Source organism: Rana temporaria, chromosome 7 (genome assembly GCF_905171775.1).
Source record: "Rana temporaria chromosome 7, aRanTem1.1, whole genome shotgun sequence".
NCBI classification, from domain to species: domain Eukaryota; kingdom Metazoa; phylum Chordata; class Amphibia; order Anura; family Ranidae; genus Rana; species Rana temporaria.
In genome coordinates, this window is record NC_053495.1 from 10,811,957 (window position 1) to 10,837,607 (window position 25,651).

A 25,651-nucleotide genomic window follows, 5' to 3' on the forward strand; every position below is an offset into this window, starting at 1 on the left:
GCCTCAATGTGTCCATGACTAGACTGACGTTTAACATGGGAGTCTAGGGAAGGGGTGCCCGGGATTGAAAAATTGGTGCTCCCCAGCCGTAGATCCCTCGGACAACAAACTCTGCACACGTGTAGAGAAAGAGTGGGGCTACATGTGTGCCAAGTTTGGGGTCCAGGGGACCTATGGCCTGTACCGGGTCCCCAAAGTCCGGGAGATCAGGCGCAAAAAGGTGACTCGAGTATAAGCCGAGGGGGGCATTTTCAGCACAAAAAAATGTGCTGAAAAACTCGGCTTATACTCGAGTATATACGGTATTTACTGTGTGCCGGGTATGTGTGGTTCACATGACATCAAAAGTTTAGGTAGTTAGGATTTTGTACAAATATTGCATATCTGTTCATCCATTGAAACTGTGTGTGAATGGGGCAAAAAATGAATGTTCTCAGGCTATATTCTCTGCGATTCGAATTTGTGACTGCTGGCAGAAAATACCACATTATGACCAGTAGATGGTGCAGAGGAGCATCCTTATGTTTTTTGTTTTCCCAGCGCCATCTAATGACAATTACAGAGAATAAATCCAGAGAACATTAAAGGGGTTGTAAAGGTACAATTTTTTTTCCTAAACAGCTTCCTTTACCTTAGTGCCGTCCTCCTTCACTTACCTCATCCTTCCATTTTGCTTTTAACCACTTAAGGACCGCCTCCTGCACATTTACGTCGGCAGGAATGACACGGCTGGGCACATGCACTTACAGGTACGTCCTGTGCTAGTGCCCAGCCGCGACCCGGTCCGAAGCTCCGTGACCGCGGGACCCGCAGACCTGATCGCCGCTAGAGTCCCGCAATCGGTCCCAGGAGCTGAAGAACGGGGAGAGCTGTGTGTAAACACAGCTTCCCCCTTCTTCACTGTGGCGGCGTCATCGATCGTGTGATCCCTTTTATAGGGATACACAATCGATGATGTCACACCTACAGCCACACCCCCTACAGTTAGAAACACATATTAGGTCACACATAACCCCTTCAGCGCCCCCTTGTGGTTAACTCCCAAACTGCAATTGACATTTTCACAGTAGACAGTGCATTTTTAATGCATTTTTTGCTGTGAAAATGACAATGGTCCCAAAAATGTGCCAAAATTGTCCGAAGTGTCCGCCATAATGTCGCAGTCATGAAAAAAATCGCTGATCGCCGCCATTAGTAGTAAAAAAAAATAATAATAATAAAAATGCAATAAAACTATCCACTATTTTGTAAACGCTATAAATTTTGCGCAAACCAATCGATAAACGCTTATTGCGATTTATTTTTACCAAAAATAGGTAGAAGAATACGTATCGGCCTAAACTGAGGACAAAAATAGTTTTTTTATATATTTTTGGGGGATAAAGTAAAATATAATATTGCATTTTTTTAAAAAAATTGTCGCTGTATTTTTGTTTATAGCGCAAAAAATAAAAACCGCAGAGGTGATCAAATACCACCAAAAGAAAGCTCTATTTGTGGGGAAAAAAAAGGACGCCAATTTTGTTTGGGAGCCACGTCGCACGACCGCGCAATTGTCAGTAAAAGCGACGCAGTGCCGAATCGCAAAAAAGGGGCCTGGTCCTTTAGCTGCCTTTTGGTCCGGGTCTTAAGTGGTTAAAGAGCTTCCACTAATAAATGTAACTTCTGATAAGACGGTGTGCCAGGCTCCGCCCTTATTGGCTGGCAGCTTTTAGCACTTCAGGTGATTATAGATCATTGAGGCTGGTGATGCAGCAATATTCGCCGGTCCTCGGGTAGGATATCTGCGAGGGGGAAAACGGTTTAATTTCATCTCCGGATGTCGTAATATTTCACAAAGTGGAAGAAGTGTTTATCAGCCGTGAGCTGGCTCTGGCTTCCTCCCGGGAGAAGGAAAAAGCAGCCCGGAGCCTTCAGTAAAATGTAATTATTCACTTCAGTTAGATTTGAATAATTTTCAGCCTTGGATCAGGAAGACAAAAAGTGGAGCTGAAAACATCCAGAATAAAGATTCTGCTAAATTCAATGATTTATGTATTAAGCCGTGCAAATAAAGAAGAGATAAAAAGACGTCAGGATCATAGCCGCCTGGCTGTGTATGTACTGTACATGATGCAGAGGATCAGGTCAACGGCAGCAGCGCAGGAATACCGTATGTGTGCGTTTAGCTGTTTGGCTGTAGCTGTGCTTCACATCATTAAAGCCTTCCCTTCAGTCTTGCACAGTTGTACCGGTTCCTCTGTTGGACTTAAATGGCTTCCTCTGATTTCACTGCAAACTGTGAGCTTCTCACAATGTGCATTAGAAGCTGCAGCAAGTCAGACAAAGAGGTTGATAAAGGCAAATATACTGTGCACTAGAGTTGAGGGGAAGCTCTGCTGATTTCTATCATTTAATCATGTGCAAGCAAAAATGCAGTTTTTTATTTTCCTTGCATGTTCCCCTCAGATCTAGAGTGACTGCATTTGCAGTGCACTTGTGGGTGCATCTGCAGGTGCACCAGTGGCGGCTGGTGTTTCTTTGTTTGAGGGGGTGGCAAACAACCAAACCCCCCCACGGCAACTCAAACTCCCCCCTACCCCCCTGCTGTCCACCGGTCAGTCCACTGGTGCTTACCCCATCTAGGCGACGGGGACCAGGCATCCATGCAGCGGTGGCGGGGACTGGGCACCCATGGATCGGCGGTGGGGACCGGGCATTCATGGAGCGGTGGCAGGGACCGGGCATCCATGGAGCGGCAGCGGGGACCGGGCTTCCATGGAGAGGCGGCGGGGACCGGGCAACCATGGAGCAGCGGCGGGGACCGGGCATCCATGTAGTGTCCACAGGGACCAGGCATCCATGGAGCGGCAGCGGGGACTGGGCATCCATGGAGCGGTGGCGGGGATCTGGCGGCTCTTCTCCTCCTCGCTTCTGCTGTGCATCTCCTCCCCTCCTTCTAGGTGTCCAATAGGATCGCCTGTCCTTTCAGCCAATCGGGTGACGGGTATCAGTCCCGCTTCCCGATTGGCCGGGAGGAGGATCAATGTTGCAGCAGCAAATATTTATTCGCTGTTGCAACACAACTGGGAGGGCTCCGGACGCATCCTCTGCGACCCGAGCCCACCCTATTTTGAAGCCTATTAGAGCCTCTGTAATTCATGCACCCGGTGACTTAAAACAGGCTTAATTCCACCGACGTAACTTGCCTACGCCGTCGTAGAGTGGGCGCATATTTACGCTGGACGCATGTGGCGCTCCCATTGATTTTCTATTCAAATATGCAAATGAGGGAGATACAGCGATTCACGAACGTACGTGCGTCCGACGCAGTGCGCGTAAAGTCATACGTCTGGCGTAAAGTTATGCCCCATAAAGGAGGTGTAACTCAGCAGCATCCATGCAAAGGGCTGCACCAGGGAACACAAGCCGGCGTATTTTACGTAGTTTGCGTTGGACGTGAATATGGCTGGGCGTAGGTTACGTTCACACCGTAGGCAGTGTTTCGACGTACCATAGGCCGTTGTTCCGACGTGATTCTGATCATTCGCACGGGGATGCATCCACGGGACGGCTCATGCTCCGTTCGTTATAAGTATCTGTCTGACACTCAGCCCATCATTTGCATGGGATCACGCCTCATTTGCATGGCTCACGCCCACTTCCACCTACGCCGGCTTACGCCTGAGAAACCCAGCGCCGTTTTGGGAGCACTGGCTTTGTGAATTCAGTGCTTGCCTCTCTGCGCTGCGTCAGCGTAGCGTATCTTATTTGCACTACGGCGGCGTAATGTGCGCCCGCTCTCTGTGAATCCGGGCCTATCTATCCATTGTATCTACTTAAAAACGTGTTTGATACTTTGGTTTGTAAACACACCGATGGGAAGCTACGCACTTTCTTCCGTTCTTCAACAGACGTCACAGGTTAGGCAGAGATCTGATCTGTTGGAGGACGGAAGATTCCTCTCTCAAGAGCTCGGCGGTCTAAAAAAACATCCGATAAGTGAGGACTGTAGAGATAGAAGCTCGCTGCGACTTCAAAAGAGCTAATCACGGGCCGCTCAGCTTGGCATTTCTGAAAAGGTTTCCCCTGTTTTGTGGCAGGACTTAAGGCATCGCTTCTGCAGGATAAGACTCTCCTCCGAGGCTTAGACACCCTGCTTCGTATATGGCTTTCTAAGAGATATAAGAGAGTAATTACCGAGGGTCAAGAGAAATGATCTGCTTGTACTTTTAATGGAAAAGTCCTCAAGAATTAAGTTTTGCTTTCTTGAAGGATAAAGAGTTCTTATTGTGCCATTTAGCTATGAAACTTATTGAAGTATGTTTAAATTAAACTTCAGTTTTGTTGGGGGGGGATCCCTCTAGGTCACTCATATGCATTAGAAGGATTAGAGCAGACTTCCTGCACTTACTTCCCTTACTTTGCAAAAATACCTATTTTCAGCCCGCTCCTGTCCAGTCACGTGATCCCCAGTGTCAGGCAGTGGCAGCTGCAGGGGGGAGGAGGGAGCATCGACAATGGCCGGGAAATTTAAGCCTATGGGTGACATCATCTCTCTGTGACATATGTTCTTTCTTTTGTGGTCATTGGGAAGTACCGTATTTATCGGGGTATAGCGCACGCCAGCGTATAGCACGCACCCCAAGTTTAGAAGGGAAGTTTAAGGAAAAAACGTACATTTTGGATGTCTTGCCCGGCGTCCATCAGCGGCCTTGTCCGGCATTGCGGCCTTGTCCGGCGTCCGTCTGCGGCCTTGCGCGGGGTCTGTCCAGCATTGTCGGTGTCCGTCTGCTGTCTTGCCCGGCGTCCATCGGCGGCCTTGTCCGGCGTCTGTCTGTTTGAGTTTGGCGCCTCGGTCGAGCTGTGCAGAGCCGGATTTCCGGTGTGTTCGGCTCCTCTCGCGTGGCTGCGGGCGGAGCCGAGCATGGCCGAGCCTAGTCGAGTGCCCAGTACACTCGGCTCGGTCTTTGTCGGCGGCGCTCTGAGACAGCCGACAAAGACAGGATTCGCGTATAACGCGCACACACGATTTTGCCCTGATTTTAGGGGAAAAAAGTGTGCGTTATACGCCGATAAATACGGTATTTACTCCCTACAGATAGCTAAAATGATTGTTGGTGTCATTAGGGGTCAGTGGTTGGGCATTTTTGAGGCAGATATTTCCTTAATGCTGGAGGAACCCCTAGCAACCTCTTAAGAAACCCAAGGGTTTAATGGACCTCTGGTCGAGAAACCCTGCCATAGAGGCTCTATGATACTTCTTTGTCACTAGAGCTCTTCTATATTTCCTTTTACTAAGGCACTCTGATACACTATTGTGACTAAAGCTCTCTGATAATCTATTACCATTAAGGCTTTCTGTAACTCTCTTGTCACTGAGGCTCTCTGGTACTTTCTTGCCACTGGGGATCTCTAATACTCTCTTGTCACCGAGACTCTCAAATACTCTATTGTCACTAAGGCCCACTGATACTCCAGTGTAATTTAGACTCTCTGATATTCCCTTGTGACTGAGGCTCTGTAATGCTCCCTTGTCCCTGGACTCCTAATACTTCCTTGTCACTCTCAGATATAATTTGTAACTAGGGTTCTCTGATACTCCATTGTCACTAAGGCTCCCTGGTACTCCTTTTCCACGAGGCCCTCTGTACTCCCCTGTCACTGAGGCCCTCTGATACTCCCTGGCCACCGAGGTTCTCTAATACCTAATTTTCATTGAAACTCTCTAATACTCTCTTGGAACTGGGACTATCTAATAATACCCTTTCAGTGAGGTTCACTGATACTCCCGTTTCACCTAGGCTCTCTGTACTCCCTTGTAACTGAGACCCTCTGTATTCCCCTATCACTGAAGCTCTCTGTACTTCCCTGTCACTAGGACTCTCTGTACTCTCCTGTCACTGAGGCTCTCTGTACTCTCCTGTTAATGAGGCTCTCTCTACTCTCCTGTCACTGAGGCTCTCTGCACTCCCCTGTCACTGGGGCTCTCTGTACTCTCCTGTCACTGAGGCTCTCTGCACTCCCCTGTCACTGAGGCCCTCTGTACTCCCCTGTCACTGAGGCCCTCTGTACTCTCCTGTCACTGAGGCTGTCTGCACTCCCCTGTCACTGAGGTTGTCTGTACTCCCCTGTCACTAAGGCTGTCTGTACTCCCCTGTCACTGAGGGTGTCTGTACTCCCCTGTCACTAAGGCTGTCTGTACTCTCCTGTCACTGAGGCTCTCTGTACGCTCCTGTCACTGAGGCTCTCTGTACGCTCCTGTCACTGAGGCTCTCTGCACTCCCCTGTCACTGAGGTTGTCTGTACTCCCCTGTTACTGAGGGTGTCTGTACTCCCCTGTCACTAAGGCTCTTTGTACTCACCTGTCACTGAGGGTGTCTGTACTCCCCTGTCACTGAGGCTCTTTGTACTCCCCTGTCACTGAGGCTCTTTGTACTCCCCTGTCACTAAGGCTCTTTGTACTCCCCTGTCACTAAGGCTCTTTGTACTCCCCTGTCACTGAGGCTGTCTGTACTCCCCTGTCACTGAGGCTGTCTGTACTCCCCTGTCACTGAGGCTGTCTGTACTCCCCTGTCACTGAGGTCCTCTGTACACCCCTGTCACTGAGGCTCTCTGTACTCCCCTGTCACTAAGGCTCTCTGTACTCCCCTGTCACTAAGGCTCTCTGTACTCTCCTGTCACTGAGGCTCTCTGTACCTCCCTGTCACTGAGGCTCTCTGTACTCCCCTGTCACTGAGATCCTATGTACTCCCCTGTCACTGAGGCTCTCTGTACTCCCCTGTCACTGAGGCTCTCTGCACTCCCCTGTCACTGAGGCTCTCTGTACTCCCCTGTCACTGAGGCTCTCTGTACCTCCCCTGTCACTGAGATCCTATGTACTCCCCTGTCACTAAGGGCTCTCTGTAGTCCCATGTCACTGAGGCTCTCTGCACTCCCCTGTCACTGAGGCTCTCTGTACTCCCCTGTCACTGAGGCTCTCTGCACCCCCCTGTCACTGAGGATCTCTGTACTTCCCTATCACTGAGGCTCTCTGTACTCCCCTGTTACTGAGGTCCTCTGTACTCCCCTGTCACTGAGGTCCTCTGTACTCCCCTGTCACTGAGGTCCCCAGATGCTCCCTGGTCACCAAGGTTCACTAATACTTTCTTTTCACTGAGACTCTCCAATACTCCCTTGTTTCTAAGGCTCCTTGCTATTCCCCTTTCATGGAGGTTCACTAATACTCCCTTGTCACCGAGGTCATCTGATATTCCCTTGTTACTGAAGCCCTCTGTACTCCCCTGTCACACAGGCCCTCTGAAACCCCCTGGCCGAGGTTCTCTGACACCTCATTTTTACTGATACTCCCTTGCCACCTAGGCCTTCTCTACTCCTCTGTCATTGAGGCCCACAGATCCTTCCTGATTACTGAGGTTCTCTAATACTTTCTTTTTACTGAGACTCTCTAATACTCTTTTGTTACTGATGCTCTTTGCTAATCCCCTTTCACAGAGGTTCACTAATACTCCCTTGTCACTGAGGCCCTCTGTACTCCCCTGTCTCTGAGGCCCTCTGTACTCCCCTGTCACTGAGGCCCTCTGTACTCCCCTGTCACTGAGGCTCTTTGTACTCCCCTGTCTCTGAGGCTCTTTGTACTCCCCTGTCTCTGAGGCCCTCTGTACTCCCCTGTCTCTGAGACCCTCTGTACTCCCCTGTCTCTGAGGCCCTCTGTACTCCCCTGTCTCTGAGGCCCTCTGTACTCCCCTGTCAATGAGGCCCTCTGTACTCTCCTGTGTCTGAGGCCCTCTGTACTCCCCTGTCAATGAGGCCCTCTGTACTCCCCTGTCACTGAGGCTCTCTGTACTCCCCTGTCACTGAGGCCCGCTGTACTCCCCTGTCGCTGAGGCTCTCTGTACTCCCCTGTCACTGAGGCCCTCTGTACTCCCCTGTCACTGAGGCCCTCTGTACTCCCCTGTCACTGAGGCCCTATGATAGTCCCTGATCATTAAGGTTCTCTGATACTTCCTTTTTCCTGAGATTCTCTAATATTCCCTTGTTACTGAGGCTCTCTGCTAATCCCCTTTCATGGAGGTTCACTGATACTCCCTTGCCACATATACTCTCTGATTTTCCCTTGTCACCAATACTCTCTAAAACTCCCTTGTCACAGAGGCTCTCTCTCTTTTATCGCAAACTTCTGCACTTCTTGAAACTTCTCCTGTGTTTGCCCTATCATTTCCACGCTTCAAGCTGAAAATTTCACTTGTTTGAAGTTTCAGACCTTCCGCTAATTAGAGCATCTGGAGGATTAATGGCATACTTTGGGTATTTATACATTCTGATGACACATACTTAACGTGTGTATAAATCAAATGCATATGTTCACTTGCTGCCTGAAACCCTTTCTGCAATTAATAACTCTATGAGGCACAGAAATAGATTATAAAGATAGATAGATTTCAAAAAGATGGACTACCAGCATGGGCTATGGGATAATATACAAGAGAGGTGATTATTTTTACAATCTTCATCTCTCCTCTCCTGAAGAGCTGACAATTATTTTTTCAGTTTTTTTCAGGTTTTTTTTATGCAACATACATTGCCCCCCTCCCTTTCATTGCCTCGTATTCCCCATTTCTTTCCCGTGTGTCTCGAAGGAGGCTGCCAATGAAGTTTAGCGCTTTGTGAACATTAACGACATGATGTATTTGTTCCACATGTCGCTCTGCCATCCCCGCTGACAGTATCTGAGCTTTGAAGGACCGTGAGAGGCAGCTCATTCTTCAGCCTGCGGAGAGCTAATAACAGGCTGCCTGAGCACTGACTTCTATCCAACATCTCAAACATTCCAGCAAGAAAAGGCTCTGCCCTCGAGAGTTATTAGCTCCTGTGTAGTAAGTCAGCAGAGAGAGAGAGAGAGAAACATATCTGCCCACACAGACCTCAGAAGCAGAGAATTCTCTCAACCTTCTTCTTCTTCTTCTGTGTTGGAGCGGCTCAGCTTGGAGACCGACCTCTCTGCCGTTGGGACCCCCAGCACACAGAGCCACCAGGAGCTGAGGATAGCCCTTTCCCCTGCCAGCTCATGAACAGGGTCAACAAGGTCCTCCGCATTGTCAGGAGACCCTCTCGAAGGAAGCGACGGGAGAACACCAGGGCAAGTGAGGATGAGGAAGATGAAGGGGACCAAGAGAGCCAAGATGACACTTGTGAAGAAAGCTTGTGCAGCTTGAGTCTGTGCGTCAGCGGTAAGCCCTTATGTCCCTTTTCTAGCACGTCACCCTTAGGTCATCATTTAAAAAAAACAGCTAATCCCATTACTATGATTTGTGTGTATACTGCTTGTAAACCCAACTTTACCATTAACACTTCATTGTACACCAAATCCTTGTTTGCCACCCTTGGGGGGGTCTTTACCTCCCTTGGGGGGTCTTTACCTGTCCGCCAAATAAGATTTCAACATTGCTTCATATGGACAACAATGATTAGTAAATTATAAAATTGTTTTGAGATTACCAACGGCAATATTGGTAAAATTGGAGCTATTCTATCATGCTGGAAAATATATGCCATTTAATCGCAAAAATTGTACTCATTCATCAAACAATTTGCAGCAAGTGAATTTTAATATTAGTAGATAAGTTTGATTCTGTGTGTCACCACTGAGCCCTAATGTCCCTTTACTATCATGTCACCCTTAGGTCATCATGACAAAACAGCCTATTTACTATGATTTGCGTGTATATTGTCGGTAAACCCAACTTTACCATTAACACTTCATTGAATATTAGCTTCTTTTTATGCCTCCCTTGGGGGGGTCATTACATGTATACTGCTTGTAAACCCAACTTTACCATTAACACTTCATTGTACACCAAATCTTTTTTTGACACCCTTGGGGGGTCTTTACCTCCCTTGGGGGGTCTTTACCTCCCTTGGGGGGTCTTTACCTGTCCGCCAAATAAGATTTCAAAATTGCTTCATATGGACAACAACGATTAGTAAATTATAAAATTGTTTTGCTGAGATTACCAACGGCAATATTGGTAAAATTGGAGCTATTCTATCATGCTGGAAAATATATGCCATTTAATCGCAAAAATTTTACTCATTCATCAAACAATTTGCAGCAAGTGAATTTTAATATTAGTAGATACGTTTGATTCTGTGTGTCACCACTGAGCCTTAAGCCCCATACACACCATCAGATTATCTGCAGATTTTTTTCTGCAGATTTACCAAAACCATCTAATAGGAGGTCAAACCTTAAGAGTTTCAATTTGTATGCAATCAGGCAGGCCCTTGTACTACATGGTTTTGGTAAATCTGAAGACAAAAATCTGCAGATAATCTGATGGTGTGTATGGGGCTTTAATGTCCCTTTACTATCATGTCACCCTTAGGTCATCATGACAAAACAGCCTATTTACTATGATTTGCGTGTATATTGTCGGTAAACCCAACTTTACCATTAACACTTTTGAATATTATCTTCTTTTTATGCCTCCCTTGGGGGGGTCGTTACATGTATACTGCTTGTAAACCCAACTTTACCATTAACACTTCATTGTACACCAACTCCTTTTTTGACTCCCTTTGGGGGGTCTTTACCTCCCTTGGGGGGTCTTTACCTGTCCGCCAAATAAGATTTCAACATTGCTTCATATGGACAACAATAATGAGTGTTAGTAAATGATCAAATTGTTTTACCAATATTGCCTTTTTGTTTCTCTTGGGGGTATTTCCATACTCACCAATTTCCTAAAGCAAATAAGATTTCAACATTGCTTACTAAAGACAATAATGACCCGCATTAATAAACAGCAAAACTGGTTTGCCGATTTATTCAGTGGCAAAACTGGTAAGATTGCAGGTATTCCATCAATCATTTCATACTTGTTTATCAATTTTGTAGCGCATTTATTTTAATATCAGTAGATATGTTTGACCCTGTGTGTCAGCGGTAAGACCTAATGTCCCTTTACTATGACATCACCCTTAGGTCATCATTACAAAACAGCCCATTACTACGATTTGTGTGTATACTGTCGGTAAACCCAACTTTACCATTAACACTTCATTGTATACTAGATTCTTTTTTTTACCTCCCTTGGGGGGTCTTTACCTGTCCACCAAATAAGATTTCAGCATTGCTTCATATGGACAACAATGATGAATATTAGTAAATTATCAAATTGTTTTGCCGAGATTACCAACGGCAATATTGGTAAAATTGGAGGTATGCTATCATGCTGGAAAATATACGACACTTACCGTAATCGTAAAAATTGTACCGATTCATCAAACAATTTGCAGCAAGTGAATTTTATTATTAGTAGATAAGTTTGACTCCACTGAGCCCTAATGGACTTTTACTATCATGTCACCCTCCTTTGGGTTATCAATATAAAGGAACCCATTACTATGATTTGTTTCTAGACTGCCAGTAAACCCAACTTTACCATTAACACTTCATTTTACACCAAATCCTTTTTGCCTCCATTGGGGGGGGGTCTTTATATGTCCCAAAATAAGATTTCAATATTGCTTCATATGGACAACAATGATGAGTTTTCTTACATTATAAAATAGTTTTACCGATATTACTGGTGATTGGAGGTATTCTATCATGCTGGGAAATTTACGTAATGTGATCGTAACATTTGTACTCATTCATCAAACAATTTGCAGCAAGTAAATTTTAATATTTGTAGATGAGTCTGACTCTGCGTGTTAGCATTGAACCCTAATGGCCCTTTACTATCATATTACCCCCCCAGGGCCACCATCAGGGGGGTACAGGGAGTACAACTGTAAGGGGCCCAGGTGGCAACCCCCCCTTTTTATATATATATATATATATTTATGTATTTATTTATTATTAAAGGGCCAGATGTCCCCAGGGGCAACCCCCCCTTTTTTTATATAAAATAAAATAAAATAAATGTTTTATATATTTTTTTTATTTCTTTTTTTTTTTTTCTTTTTATTAAAGGGCCCAGAGGTCCCCAGGGCCCCCGGATGGATACCCCCCCTTTTTTATATATATTTTTAATATATATATATATATATATATACCATATTTACCGGGGTATAGCGCACACCCCTAAACTTGACCCGGATTCCTGTGAAAAAAAGATTTTTTGTACTTACAGTTTTGGTGTCTTTCGCGGCGTCCATTGGCGGCCTCGTCGGGTCCGACATCCGTCTGCGGCTTCGGGTGTCCTATTCGTCGGGTCCGGCGTCCTTCTGCGGCGTCCTCGCGTCCTCCCCGCTCGTTTCCCGCGCCGAGTTTGAATACTGCCCCGACATATACCGAGAGCAGTACACTCGTGTATCATCGGGCAGGCTCGGCTACTCTCGTGGTGACGTCCTGTACGTCCAGGATGTCAATGCGAGAGGCGCCTAAACTGCCCGAACATACACAAGTGTACTGCGCTCGGTATATGCCGGCGCAGTATTCAAATTCAGCGCGGGACAGCGGGTATCGGCGTATACCGCGCACCCACGATTTTGCCCTGATTTTCAGGGCAAAATAGTGCGCGGTATACACCGATAAATACGGTATATATTTTTTTAAAATTTCTTTTATAATGGGCCCAGACCTGCTCCAGGTGGGCCTGAAGCTGTGTAAGGGGCCCCATAATTCCTGATGGCGGCCCTGTGTCACCCCCCTTTGGGTTATCAATATAAAGGAACCTATTACTAGGATTTGTTTGTAGACTGCCAGTAAACTTAACTTTACCATTAACACTTCATCGTATACTAGCTTCTTTATTTTGCCTCCCTTGGGGGGTCTTTATATGTCCCAAAATAAGATTTCAATATGAGTTTTAATACATTATAAAAAAAAAATTACCGATATTACTATGGGCAATATTGATTTCATTACATAAAAATACACCGTCGCAAATCTGGATGCACCAAATCCCGTGTATGATTTTCATTAGCTCATTTTTTTCTGATAAAAAAAAAAAAGGACTAAAGAAACCTTTCAACGCATTTCTGTTCCTGGAAAATGTCATCAGCTGGAAGTTTGAAAATGCTAAAATAATAATTGTTCCTCACAGTTATGGTCAATTTATTTTACAGCCTCCCGAAATAATTGACTCAGGCAGTTCAAACCGCAGCGATGATATCCAGGGAGTAGTGACCGATGGCAACCAATATCCCTGCCGGGACCACATGAGTTGTAGTAGCAATATTCTGCTCCAAATTAAAAAAAGAAAATATTCTATTGTTAAAAAAATATATATATTTTCTCCGTATAAACCACATTTAAAGTACCCAAACCCGAGTGTTTCCTGTACATCAGATGCATCTGCATCTACGCCATCTTTTTGCTCCTGGTAACAGAATGTTCTCTCTTTCTGGGAATAAAAATGAAGAACCTTTTTACCAGTGGCTGCCCGTCCATACAGGGCGCAGGGACCGTTTGACACCCCTGACTTACAATCATAAATTGTGCACAGTGGTGTAGTGGTTAGCACTTTCACTTAGCAGCAAAAGGGACGCTGGTTCAAATCCCGACCACGACACCATCTGCTTGGAGTTTGCATGTTCTCCCTGTTTCTGCGTGGGTTTCCTCCGGGTCCTCCGGTTTCCACCCACACTCCAAAGACATGCTGGCAAGTTAACTGGATCCTGGCCAAATTGGCCCAGTATATATACCGTATTTATCGCAGTATAACGCGCTCCCGCGTATACCGCGCACCCCTAAAGTTGCCCTCAAACCTGTGGAAAAAAAGTTTTTTTTGTACTTACAGTTTTGGTGTCTTGCGCGGCGTCCATCGGTGGCCTCGTCGGGTCCGGCGTCCGTCTGCAGCTTCGGGTGTCCTCTTCGTCGTGTCCAGCGTCCTTCTGCGGCTTCGGGTGTCCTCTTCGTCGGGTCCGGCGTCCGTCTGCGGCTTCGGGTGTCCTCTTCGTCGGGTCCGGCGTCCGTCTGCGGCGTCCTCGCGTCCTCCCCGCTCGTTTCCCGCGCCGAGTTTGAATACTGCGCCGACATATACAGAGCGCAGTACACTCGTGTATTGTCGGGCAGGCTCGGCAACTCTTGCGCTGACGTCCTGTACGTCCAGGACGTGAGCGCGGAAGGAGCCAAGACTGCCCGACTATACCCGAGTGTACTGCGCTCGGTATATGTCGGCGCAGTATTCAAACTCGGCGCGGGAAAGCGCGTATCGGCGTATACCGCGCACCCACGATTTTGCCCCCGCGGTATACGCCGATAAATACGGTATGTGTGTACGACTGTGTGTCCCAAGCGTGTCAAGATCCTACGGGGTAAATGACCGCACCAGCCAGGAAGACACTGGCTAGAGGCGATTCAGTTTGCATGTGTAGCGCTATACAAGTCATTCATTCATCGTATCTTACCTGTCGATGGGTTGCTGACTATAGATCGATTATTTCTATTGGAAATCGAAAAAATAAATAAAGAAATTGATAATTTATTGAAGCCTGTATGGGCACCATTAAACATTTACCCATCAATCTGGCTGTTGGGTCCGATCCAGGTTTGTAACAGTCAGGGCCGGCCTTAGGTGTTCAGGCGCCCTGTGCGAGCTAATCCTGTGGCACCCCCCCCCCCCTCTTCACCCCTCGCCCCCTGGTCACCTAAACATACACAAAGTGGCTGTCCGGGGTCCCTCTATCCTCTGCCGGGAGCCTGGGGAGCGACAATGAGGAGGAAAAGGTGAGGCAAGAGTCAGCGGCATCCCTAGGTGGCAGTGCGCCTAGTGGTAACGCCGGCCCTAGGGTTGTCACCTTTTCTTCAAGCCAAACCCGAATACTTTAGCGGCACTATACACTATATGATTTTGAAAACCTGTAGAAGAGCAATAATGCATCACGCTTAGTGCGCGGTAGAAATAAAAAACAAAACAAATGCAGCACAACCTCGCCCTATAATTATAGACAGAGAGAGAGAGGGGGGGCGACAGAGAGAGAGGAGGGGGGGCGACAGAGAGAGAGGAGGGGGGGCGACAGAGAGAGAGGAGGGGGGGCGACAGAGAGGAGGGGGGGCGACGGAGAGAGAGGAGGGGGGGGGCGACGAAGAGAGAGGAGGGGGGGCGACGGAGAGAGAGGAGGGGGGGGCGACGGAGAGAGAGGAGGGGGGGCGACGAAGAGAGAGGAGGGGGGGCGACGGAGAGAGAGGAGGGGGCGACGGAGAGAGAGGGGGGGATGGAGAGAGAGGAGGGGGGCTGACAGAGCAGATGAGAGCGACCTTAGGGAGACACACAGCAGGCAGGAGCAGGCGCGATTATCCACAGCCCAGCCCCGCCTTCACATGTTACCAGCAGCCTCCGCCTGGCCAATCGCAGACCTTCATGTCATGACCCGTTCGGCCAATCATAGGGCACCCGCTGGGTTTAGACAGTACCGGCACTGTATGATACTGTTTTGCGGGCACAGGATGCGTGGCACCACTCCAGGTGTGGCAGCTGGGGCCAGAGATCCGCTGCCACTGGCCACATGACGGTGGAATGTGTGCCCGGGTTTCCGGTGGGTGGAAAAACATGTGTCAAAACCAGACAGGTGGCAACCCTAGCCGGCCCTGCTGCGACTCACATTCTGCGAGCTGTGATGGCCGCACGGCGCCCCTGTTGCCCATGGCGCCCTGTGCGGCCGCACAGCTCGCACACCCCAAAGGCCGGCCCTGGTAACCGTTACCGTTCTGAGAATACTGATCGCATATGATAAGATTTCTGTAACCGGCAATGATAAAAATCACAATCTATTGATGTGAATCCGGCACTCTAATAGGTGCAATACATTCAGGTTACATAAAAAACCTCGCTATTTGTTGCTTTATCTTTTTTCTTTTTAACTGATGCAAAATTGTGAAAATAAATTGCAACATTTGTGCTTTGCTTCTCCCGACACTGAACTGATCCAAAGGGCTACAGCAGCGGCGGCGATGGTTAAATACGGGAAGGTTAAGAGCGCAAGTAATAAAACAGGTCGCGAGCCTCCATATAAAAGCGCGATGTGCTCCAGAGATGGCGCGTCTCCATCCCCCTGATGGCGGAGTTCAGGGCGGCTAGAAAAGATGCAGCACAACCGGCATCAGAGCGGCAGCCGCTGGGGAAATAAGTTGGGAATATTTTGTGAAGTGGGTCTGTCGGCTGGGAATTGCTTTACAGCCTTCAAACGAATAGAAACGTTCACTTCCAAACCGCCGCAGCCTCTTCTCAAACACCAGGCAATGTACAAAGTGCGCGGTCACTCCCGACAACCAGCGGGGTTCAGTAACTAACATCTGGGGGGTAAAAAAGCCTCATCGTGTTCTTTGCATTACTTTTTATTAAAACAGTATTAACCCAGCAAACAATTATTCATGTGACAACACTGAAGAAATGACACTTTGCTACAATGTTGTGTAGTGAGTGTACAGCTTGTATAACAGTGTACATTTGCTGCCCCCTCAAAATAACTCAACACACAGCCATTAATGTCTAAACCGCTGGCAACAAAAGTGAGGACACCCCTAAGTGAAAATTCCCAAATTTGGGTCAATAAGTCATTTTCCCTCCCCGGTGTCGTGGGACTCATTAGTGTTACAAGGCCTAAGGTGTGAATGGGGAGCAGGTGCGTTAAATTTGGTGTTATCGCTCTCACTCTCTCATACTGGTCACTGGAAGTCCAACCAGGGCCGATCCTAGGCAGGGTGCACAGGGTGCTTTGCACCCAGGCGCCTGCAGAGGATGGGGGCGCCAAAGTGGCAGAGTTCTCCCCTCCCTCCTTCTCTCCTTGTTTGTGTCCATCCAGAAGTAGTGTTCTGAGCATAGGTGTATGTCCGTCCAGAACTGATGTGTCTCTGACCATCTCCTGTACTATATTTGTAGTCTCTGACCATCTCCTGTACTATGTCTGCAGTCTCTGACCATCTCCTGTACTATATCTGTAGTCTCTGACCATCTCCTGTACTATGTATGCAGTCTCTGACCATCTCCTGTACTATATCTGTAGTCTCTGACCATCTACTGTACTATGTCTGCAGTCTCTGACCATCTCCTGTACTATATCTGTAGTCTCTGACTGAATCTGGCCCTAAGTGATTAACAACATCAACCATTAGAAACTACAGGAAAGTTTTTGCCTAGACCGGAGTTCATGCTTTAGTAGGCTTGATCACCAAGTGATGAACGTTGCTCAGCTTCTGTGTCGGGAAGTGGCCCTTTCTGCGTTCGTTCCAAGACCCCCCCCCCCAGGCAGCAGAAGACAAAGTAGATCATTAATCAGAAGAGCGGATGGCGCTTCCTCACCTGCCTCAGTACCGCTCCTCTGTTCCGCACACTTGTCCCTCGCAGCCGCGTCAGAAGGCGAAGCACGCTTCCTGTACAACAAAAAAAAATGGCTTTCATCTCTATTATTTTAACCTAGCATTTTCTTTGTCTCATACATTTTAATGAGGGTCTTTTTCTCTTTATTGCACTCCTAGTTATCCCTTCCTTCTGAATCTCCCCTTCTGCGGCCCTAAAAAGGAAGAGAGTAATTACCATGCTGCGTTTCCGTATCTCCGAGCTGAAAGAACAAATTGAGTGAAGGCGAAGGCGGTGCGGGAGGCGGGAGGAGAGAGCGGGCACCGAGCACCTGTCTGGACGTGTTGTCTTCAGACTAGCAAAGCCGGCGCTGCCAGAACAGAGGATTCATCCCGCTCAGTGAGTGACTATGGGTTTAACCACTTAAGACCCGGACCATTATGCAGGTAAAGGACCTATCCCCTTTTTGCGATTCGGCACTGCGTCGCTTTAATTGACAATTGCGCGGTCGTGCGACGTGGCTCCCAAACAAAATTGATGTCCCTTTTTTCCCACAAATAGAGCTTTCTTTTGGTGGTATTTGATCACCTCTGCGGTTTTTATTTTTTGCGCTATAAACAAAAATAGAGCGTCAATTTTGAAAAAAATTCAATGGGGCAGATCCACAAATGGATTACGCCGGCGTATCTATTGGTACGCCGGCGTAATTTAAAATTTCCCGCGTCGTATCTTTGTTTTGTATCCACAAAACAAGATACGACGGCATCTGGGATCGATCCGACAGGCGTACATCTTCGTACGCCGTCGGATCTTAAATGCAATTTTTCAGCGGCCGCTAGGTGGCGTTTCCGTCGAAATCCACGTCGAGTATGCAAATTAGCTATTTACGGCGATCCACGAACGTACGTCCGGCCGGCGTTTTCGTTCGGCTTTTTCCGGCGTATAGTTAAAGGTGCTGTTATGAGGGGTACTCAATGTTAAGTATGGCCGTCGTTCCCGCGTACAATTTTGAAATTTTTACGTCGTTTGCGTAAGTCGTTCGCGAATAGGGATTTGCGTAGAATGACGTCACCGTCGTAAGCATTGGCTTGTTCCGGTTTAATTTTGAGCATGCGCACTGGGATACCCCCACTGACGGCGCATGCACAGTTTAAAAAAAAAAACGTTGTTTACGTCGGGTCACAACGTATTTGCATAAAACACTCAGGGGCCACAGACGCCAAGTGTATGACTCGGCCCCGCCCCCCCCCCCCCCCCCCGGCGGCCGCGTCATTGGATTTGATTGACAGTAGCAGGAGCCAATGGCTGCGCTGCTATCAATCTATCCACTGAAGAGCCGGGAAGCCGTGGAGAGAGTGACGCAAGATCGAGCCCATGGAAATTTGGGGCTCAGGTAAGTAAAACAGGGGGGGTCCCCCTGTAAGTCCCCATTCAGGTCAAATCGCATGTCAAATTAGAGCGTCTTGCCAGCAATAGGAGCGTCCTGATCGGTGCGATGCCGACGAGCGAGTGCCCCCCCCCCGCCTTTCCTGACCTGCCGGGCGGCCTGCTCAGATAAGGGTCTGGTATGGATTTGGGGGGGGGGGGGGGGCACACATTTTTTTTTTTTACATTTTTTACTTTTAAATCCATATCTGGTATGGTCTTAGGGGGACCCTACGTCATTTTTTCCCCTCAATTTTGGTGGCATGGGGTCCCCCCCTTACCAGACTCAAAGGGTATCCTCAGGTTAGTCAGCTCAGGCATCAACACCTTTCATCCAGCATGTATCTGCCAGCTGCTGAGCTTCACATTTCTAGCTCACCCATCCCTTTCCTGAAGCACAGAACACCGGGGATCTGAGTGTGGGTGGGCAGACAAGAGGGGTCACGATGGGAGGAGGAGGAGCTGATTGAGCCCTCTCTCCTCTCCTGTCCATATATTAGGGGTGGGGTCTGTGCTCACAACCTATGTACATGGTGGTTGTGGTACTTGGAGAACTGCAGTCCATTCTGAAGGATGCGCCTGAAACCCGGACACACAATTCAAAAACCCGGACTGTCCGGGTCAATCCTGGACAGGTGGCAACCCTAGCTAGATGTCCTCCAGCCAGGAGATGAGGTGGGGCTCTAGCTGGCTTGCTGCAGCTTCTAATGCACAAGGTGAGAAGCTCACAGTGTGCGGTGAAATCAGAGTTAAACATTTCAGTCTAGGGGAAGAGACGGTACAACTGACGGAAAGGCCGGAGTTCAGCTCTAAGCCTCGGGGCTTCACATGTCCGTAAACCCGCACAAAGTGAGATGCGCCGCGGGAAATCTGTGCCATCGCTTTGATGCCTACGATAGTCTTCAAGGCCAAACCTGTCACATGTGAAGGAAGATCACAGTGTTGGAGAACAAATTGAAATAATCACTTTTTCCTCTTCACATTCGCGCTGCCATTGGCAGGAACGCAGAGGCGCGGTGTTGGCGCCACGGTTGGAATTGCTTTAGCAGAAAGCTGGATGGGATCAGTAGAGCTTTCAACTGCCATTTCTTTTTTAACCACTTCCATACCGGGCACTTATACCCCCTCCCGCCCAGACCAATTCTTAGCTTTCAGCGCTGTCGCACTTTGAATGATAATTGCGCGGTCGTGCTACACTGTACCCAAACTAAATTTGTATCATTTTGTTCCCACAAATGGAGCTTTCTTTTGGTGGTATTTGATCACCTCTGCGGTTTTTATTTTCTGAAAAAAAAAAAAAATGACTGAAAATTTTGAAAAAAAAAAGTTGTTTTTTAGTTTCAGTTATAAAACATTGGAAATAAGTTAGTTTTCTCCTTCACGGATGGGCACTGATGGTACTGCACTGATGGGCACTGATAAGGCGGCACTGATGGGCACCGATGAGGTGGCACTGATGTGGTGGCATCGATGGGCACTGATGATGGGCACTAATATGCGGCACTGATAGGCGGCACGGATGGGCACTGATAGGCGGCACGGATAGGCGGCATGGATGGGCACAGATAGGCGGCATGGATGGGCACGGATAGGCGGCATGGATGGGCACGGATAGGCGGCATGGATGGACACTGATAGGCGGCATGGATGGGCACTGATAGGCGGCATGGATGGGCACTGATAGGCGGCACGGATGGGCACTGATAGGCGGCACGGATAGGCGGCATGGATGGGCACAGATAGGCGGCATGGATGGGCACGGATAGGCGGCATGGATGGACACTGATAGGCTGCATGGATGGGCACTGATAGGCTGCATGGATGGGCACTGATAGGTGGCACGGATGGGCATAGATGCGAAAACCAATATCAATATACGCTTATTGCAGGTTTTTTTTTACCAAAAATATGTGGAAGAATACGTATATATATTTTTGGAGATATTAATTATTGCAAAAAGTAAAAAAAATTAGCTTTTTTCAAAATTGTCGCAAAAAATAAAAACCGCAGAGGTGATCAAATACCACCAAAAGAAAGTTCTATTTGTGGGGGGAAAAAGGACGTCAATTTTGTTTGGGAGCCATGTCGCACGACCGCGCAATTGTCAGTTTGCCGTATTGCAAAAAGTGCTCTGGTCAGGATCAGGAAGGGGGTAAATTCTCCCGGGGCTGAAGTGGTTAATAGGGTCTACATTCTAAAGCTAGGAAGCATGTTAGAAGAGGGATCGGGGGGTACACGGTACGGAACGCTGGGGCTTCAGCTGGATGTAAGATCTGTGACTTTTATGTGACTTCTATTCCTGACAATGTCCCCGGATTTGTCACATTAGTGAGTCGTTCCCTCGCACCAAAGAGCACAAAAGTACCAACTGCCAATCAAAACAACGGGAATTCAAACAACCAGCGCTGAAACCATGACACATCTGGAGGGCTACTTAAAAATCGTGGGGCACCGTATAGCCCACCTGACAGACCCCCCCCCCTCCCTCTTTCCCAAAAATATCAAATTCTATTTTTGCTAAAATGCCACGGCCATGATGCAATGCTTCGCAGCCACGGCAGAAATTATACCCCCATTCAAGTGAATAGCGCTGCTCTGACATCGCCCCGCAAGAGTGATCCAAACTACCCTTCAGAGAGCAAAGAACATTTGAACAAGCCCTTCATTTTTTTTTATTATTATTTAGAATACAAGCCCTTCATTTTTTTTTTTTTATTTAGAATATTATTATTTTTTTTTGTTTTTCTTTAGAATTACATTTTTTAGTCATTGATTTATTTTTACTTTTTTATTATTATTATTGTTTGGTATATTATAAAAAAAAAAATACTTTTCTTTAGAATTTCATTTTTTATTTATTTATTTATTTTTACTTTTTTTTATTATTATGAATGAATGAAAAACTTATATAGCGCGGCACATGCGAACTGAATTGCTTCTTTATTATTATTTAGAATATTAAAAAAAAATTTTTTTTGATCAATCAAAAAAATTAAAGATTAATCGAGGAATTAATAGTTAATTTCCACAGCCCTAGGGCCAGATTCTCGTAGGGCGGCGTAAATGTAAGTGGGCGTAGCGTGCCGTAGTTACGCTACGCCCGCCGCAGCTTAGAGAGGCGAGTGCTGTATTCACAAAGCACTTTCGTCCAAAGTTACGTCGGCGTAGCGTAAATGTGCCCGGCGTAAGCGCGCCTAAATCAAATGAGGAAAAGGGGGGCGTGTTTTATGTAAATTATTCATGACCCCACGTAAATAACGCTTTTTTCAAATTAAATCACGCCTGCTCAATGCCTAGTCGACGTGAACGTAAGTTACGTCCAGCCCCATTCACGGACGACTTACGCAAACGACGTAAAATACGACGCTGTTCATACGTTTCCAACGTCCATACCTAACATGACTTACCCCTGCTTTATGAGGGGTAACTTTACGCCGGCGTATGTCTTACGTAAACGACGTATCTTGATACGCCGGGCGCACGTACGTTTGTGAATCGGCGTATCTAGCTAATTAGCATATTCAACGTGGAAATATACAGAAGCGCCACCTAGCGGCCAGCGTTAATATGCACCCTAAGATACGACGGCGTAGGAGACTTACGCCGCTCGTATCTAGGCAACTGTGAGGTGTATCTGATTCTATGAATCAGGCGCCGAGTTGCGACGGGCCGCACTCAGAGTTACGACGGCGTATCTGGAGATACGCCGGCGTAACTCCTTTGAGAATCCGGGCCCTAGTTTTTATTACAAATTATGGGAGCAGACTGCAGTTCCTCTTTAAATAGCTTTTCTTTGTGGTGCTCAGGTGCAGCATAGTTCCCTATTCAGTTTACTTTATTTAGTTTACTGCTATTGTTTAAACATTTTTTTTCTTATGACTCATTGCAGTCATTTAAAGGGGTTGTAAAGGTACCATTTTTTTTTGCCTAAATAGCTTCCTTTCCCACGTGACCTCAGCGGCCATTTCCCCCTAAATATCTTCCTTTACCTTAGTGCAGTCCTCCTTCACTTACCTCATCCTTCCATTTTGCTTTTAAATGTCCTTATTTCTTCTGAGAAATCCTCACTTCCTGTTCTTCTGTCTGTAACTCCACACAGTAATGCGAGGCTTTCTCCCTGGTGTGGAGTGTCGTGCTTGCCCCCTCCCTTGGACTATAGGAGAGTCAGGACGCTCTCTAAGTCGCAGATAGAGAAAGGAGCTGTGTGTTAGTGGGCATCCTGACTCTCCTGTAGTCCAAGGGAGGGGGCGAGCACGACACTCCACACCAGGGAGAAAGACTTGCATTACTGTGTGGAGTTACAGACAGAAGAACAGGAAGTGAGGATTTCTCACAAGAAATAAGGACATTTAAAAGCAAAATGGAAGGATGAGGTAAGTGAAGGAGGACGGCACTAAGGTAAGGGAAGATATTTAGGGAATAAATTGTACTTTTACAACCTCTTTAATATTTATATAACAGTATAAATAGGCTGACATTACACAACAAAACGCAAGCTCTGCTCCTATGTTTTACCGCCCATCATTTGACAATAAACACTTCCTATGAATCCTTTATGCTTCTATCACCTTATTATGGGCTGTAATTACATTTACAATTGAATTACAGAGGTGAGTTCGGTGCAGAGGGTGGAAAGGAGACGGCGTTTCCGGATTCTGTGTACTGAGGAAGCGGTGGGAATTATTGTAAGGACGGCGGGATGCCGCGGCGATGATGGATCGGTGGCAGTTTTCGGAGCCACAACAACAATAAAATCATGCTGCTTTTCAAGTGGAATGTTCCTCGAGGGATGGGCGCAATTTTACTGTAGCTATTACAAAAGGGAAAGTAGGAGCGCCGCCTTTCCGAGATAGCTGGAGGGGGCCGCTGTGATTTATGCAAAGAGCTGGCGAGGTAAAGCGTTGGGGATCCTGGGAAACATAAAGGTGACGGAATAGAACTTCTAGCCTATGCATTATAGGATTAACCACTTAACCCCCGGACCATATTGCTGGTCAAAGACCAGAGCACTTTTTTGCGATTCGGCACTGCGTCGCTTTAACTGACAATTGCGCGGTCGTGCGACGCGGCTCCCAAACAAAATTGGCGTCCTTTTTTTCCCACAAATAGAGATTTCTTTAGGTGGTATTTGATCACCTCTGCGGTTTTTAGTTGTTGCGCTATAAACAAAAATAGAGCGTCAATTTAGAAAAAAAATTCAATGGGGCAGATCCACGTAGATCGGCGCTTCTGTCCGCCGGGCGTAGCGTATCTAAGATACACTACGCCGCCGTAACTTCATTTTTTTTTTCAAATCCTCAAAGAATTCGCTTTACTCACTTATTCACTTTAAGGGCTAGTCTACACTTGCTTCAACACATGGCTTAGGACAGGCTTTGTTAAAGCTCTCTGAATGCCAGTCAAAGCCCCTGTCACTAAATAAAATTGTTAGCATAGAGTCCTGTTTACACCTTGCATTTGCTGGGTGCTTCGATGAAGCTTCGGTGGGGCTTTGGTGGAGCTTCGATGAGGCTTTGTGGGAATTTGGTGGGGCTTTGGTGGAGCTTCGATGAAGCTTCATTGGGCTTCAATGAGGCTTCAAGCGAGCTTTGCTATAGACTTTTATGGAGGCTTTGAAGATGCTTTAAAGGACCACTAAAGCTACATGGGGTATAATCTTTGAAGCAAAGCAAAGCAAAAGCAGGTGTAAACAGGAAACTGAGCTAACCATTTTATTTAGTGACAGGAGCTTTGACTAGCGTTCAAGCCTGTCTGAAGCCTTGTTGAAGCCCTAGGGGCTCGTTTACACTTGCTTCAAAACATTGCTTTGGACAGTCTTTGTTAAAGCTCTCTGAACGCCAGTCAAAGCTCCCGTCACTAAATGAAATTGTTAGCTTACAGTCCTGTTTACACCTTGCTTTTGCTTGGTGATTCGATGGGGCTTCGGTGAGGCTTTGTGGGGCTTTGGTGAGGCTTTGTGGGGCTTCAGTGAGGCTTTGTGTGGCTTCGGTGGGGCTTCAAGCAAGCTTTGCCATAGACTTCTATGGAGGCTTTGAAACACCACTGAAGCTACATGGGGTATGATTTTTTAAGCAAACATGAAGCAAAGCAAACGCAGGTGTAAACAGGACTGTAAGCTAACCATTTTATTTAGTGACAGGAGCTTTGACTGGCGTTCAGAGAGCCTTTCCGAAGCCTTGTTGAAGTCGAAGAAATTGTAAACGAGGCCTTAAAGGGGTTGTAAAGGTAAGAAAAAAAATCCCTAAATAGCTGCCTTTACCTTAGTGCAGTCCTCCTTCACTTACCTCATCCTTCCATTTTGCTTTTAAATGTCCTTATTTCTTCTGAGAAATCCTCACTTCCTGTTCTTCTGTCTGTAACTCCACACAGTAACGCGAGGCTTTCTCCCTGGTGTGGAGAAAGCCTCTTGAGGGGGCGAGCAGGAGTGTCAGGATGCCCACTAACACACAGCTCCTCTCTCTATCTGCAAAGTAGAGAGCGTCCTGACTTGCCTGCTCGCCTCCTCAAGAGGCTTTCTCCACACCAGGGAGAAAGCCTCGCATTACTGTGTGGAGTTAGACAGAAGAACAGGAAGTGAGGATTTCTCAGAAGAAATAAGGACATTTAAAAGCAAAATGGAAGGATGAGGTAAGTGAAGGAGGACTGCACTAAGGTAAAGGAAGCTATTTAGGATTTTTTTTTTTTTACCTTTACAACCCCTTTAATAGACTCTGCCTGATGCAAAATGGCTGCTGAGGTCATGTGGGACTCCAGCATCCAATCAAACAGCTGACTCTCTGTGACCAAGGAAATTATTGAGGAACCAAGCTCCTCACGTGGTCGAGCGCCACCTACAGTGGAGAATACAGACTGCACCTGCCTACACACTTAGGCCCGGATTCACGTAGAGCCGCGTAAAATTGTGTGGGCGTAACGTATCTGATTTGGGTTACGCCTCCGCAACCTACACGGGCAAGTGCTGTATTCTCAAAGCACTTGCGTAAGTCCGCCTAATTCAAATT